The sequence below is a fragment of the Corvus brachyrhynchos genome, unplaced genomic scaffold, assembly GCF_000691975.1.
Source record: "Corvus brachyrhynchos isolate BGI_N302 unplaced genomic scaffold, ASM69197v1 scaffold285, whole genome shotgun sequence".
Classification (NCBI taxonomy): Eukaryota; Metazoa; Chordata; class Aves; order Passeriformes; family Corvidae; genus Corvus; species Corvus brachyrhynchos.
Genome location: NW_008238323.1, coordinates 331,153 through 333,908, shown reverse-complemented (window position 1 = coordinate 333,908; position 2,756 = coordinate 331,153). Strand labels below are relative to the sequence as shown.

At 43.8% G+C, this 2,756-nt stretch overlaps 1 protein-coding gene across 1 annotated transcript in view; it reads right to left on the bottom strand.

The window, feature by feature from the left end:
* The window catches only part of MYO5B (myosin VB), a 148,464-nt gene that overhangs the window by 41,076 nt on the left and 104,632 nt on the right, over positions 1-2,756 (bottom strand). The window lies entirely within an intron of this gene.

The window sequence follows — 2,756 nt, the reverse complement described above, 5'->3', positions numbered from 1 at the left end:
GTCCTGTCCCTCCATGCCTTGTCCCCAGTCCCTCTGCAGCTCTCCTGGAGCCCCTTTAGGCGCTGCCAGGGGCTCTGAGCTCTCCCTGGAGCCTTCTCTTGTGCAGCTGAACACCCCCAGCTCTCCCAGGCTGGCTGCAGAGCAGAGGGGCTCTGCACAGAGATGTGTTTGCAGAACATTGTGTCCCGACATTTCTGTACAAGGTTTTACACGCCACCGAACTGAGATTTTCATGCAAATACAAGAAAAATGCACAGAAATGGTTTTGGGGTTTTTATTAGCAACCAGAGACATGACAGGGCATTTACCGGGTTGCTCCCCACTGCAGAGATTGCTCAACAGACCCTGTTAAACTTGAACTTGCTTTATTTTCAATCACTATCTGTATAAACCCTGCAGATCTGAGACAGTCCTGGTTTCGACCCAGGCTCTGTGAACAAAACTAGAGTTTATTTTGCTACCAAAGGCAGATGCAACAAATTCATCATTCCTGTTACCCAAACTAGTTTTATTCACAATAAATGCTTACGGAGATAGGGCTGCTTGCAGAGAGAGTGTAGAGAGAGCTCACAGTGTGCCTAAATATTGGCTACATGAACATGGAACACTAAATTAGGTACCAGCCTTAAAGTCTCTCAGGCAATTCCAACAAACAGATTTAAAGAAAATTAATTGAAAGAAAAAAAAAAAAAGAAACAGGAAAAAACCATGATCCAATGTAAACAGAAAAGGAAGTGCTCCAATGAGGATGTTTTGCAGCAAAATAGATCAGAATCTTTCTTGTGTGTGCAAAAAATCCCTTACCTGATTAAAAAACTTAATTAAATTATTCCAGTTACAGATGCCAGAGCATCTGAGCTGAGGCTGACATACAATAATAGGTTTTAATGTTTTCAAAGAAAAATCTCTTCCTTAGGGGCACAGGGAGGATTACATCTCTACTCATGCATGAGCTGAAGTAGCAGAAATAGAAACATTATTTTCCACAGCTACTCAAAAAACCCAATACAACTGCAGCTTTCCAGGTTACCTGCTATATACTTTTTTTCTTAGAAAGTTAATTGGTATTTTCAAAGGTTGTGTTTATAGATTAGCAAGAACTGAAAGCAAGATCCTCCAGGGAAACTACGATGCAGCAAATGCACCGTGCCAGAAAAAAGATTCAATGCACTGAAAACAAAATCTACTGGAACGGTGCTCATTAGCACTTCCAAAGCATCCCACGGAAACCTGGCAGCCCTGGAAGGATGGTTAAAGTCAGCTCACTGGACAGAACACCACATGTAATCCAGAGCAGGAATTCTTTCCTGCAAAAGCTACACAGAAAGCATCAAAGAATACCCTTCAAAATGGTCTGTGGAGAGACTGAGGGAGAGCAAGATGAGCTCAAGACCATTATTTCTGCCTGGTTAAAAGCTCTCCATGACTCCTTCCCTAAAGCAGATCCTTCTGCTGTTTTCATAACCCCTGACAGGAAAGCCAGCGTTAATCAAACACTGGGGTTTTTTTTTCCTTTATTGTTCCACTCCCACACTTCTCCTAGCAAGGAAATTGGAAAAAATACAGACTAAAAAACACTACTGATGTTCCAGTGCCAAGTCCAGCAGCCCAGCAGATCCAACACTGATGTTCACACTCCTCGCAGAAGTTCAGCCCAAAATACCTGGACCTGGAATTACTCATCCTATTTAATTCCACCAAATTACCTTCTGGATAAAAGGTCGTATCAAACCTTATGATGAGAGCTTTCCATTCCTAAGCTACTGTTAGCAAAATCTAAGTATGGAAACAGGCATTTTAAAATTAAACACCAGGGTTTGAGCGCTGAACTCTGTTGCTGTGGAATTAATGCACTGCAGCCAATTAACACTGCAGTGAGAGTGACCGCAGCAATGCAAACCCCTGTGTGTCCTGACTCCCCACTATCTGAGCCACCACAGAGCCATTCGTCATCACCACCATCACAGGACTGCTCACGTCATACAGAGCTGAGGAGATTTCAGGTGGCAAGGGAGCTGTGTGGGACGGACAAGGGTCCCTGACAACATCCCAGAATGATAAACTGGAATTGCCACTAACTGGTGCTACAAATAAGGAGTTGTCCTGACTGAAGAGAATGTTCTCCCGCCTGTAAGAAGCCACTTTAAGGATACAAGTGGATATGAATTTCCCTGTTGGTATCAGTCAATACAACTAGGTCCCACTCAAAATTTCTTATGATCACCCCTCAATTCCTTGTACAGCAACACAGAAGGTATTTAACAGAGTAACTTGCACATATTAGTAGGTGGAAAAACTATTCTGCTAAGTGTGTAGTAAAACCATTTTTCGGCAGCTTATTAATGGCAAGTGGCAACTGATGAAGATGTCCCTGTGATCAAATAGTCACTGTAAGATCATCAAGTCATCCAATGCAGGGATCTGTCACATCACACCATCCTACCCCTCCCCTTACTCCTGGAGAGTTGCTGTGTCTAGCAACACAAACATGCTCAAACTACTTTGTAAAGTATTTACCCAAATTGCTATTCATCTTCCAGGGAATGTGACTCTCAAGACACATGGTTCATAGCACCAGTGGTGGCAGACACTCTGCACCCTCAGTGCTCACAGAGCAAAACGCACAGCAGGGCAATCCAGCCCCAAACCCGTGACATTGGATCCCACATGGAGCTGCCTTGGGTTTTCAAGCAACACCTTCCAAAACTGCCGTTTTATCTTCCCCCTCCGAGCCCTGCTGGGCAGTTCCCACAACA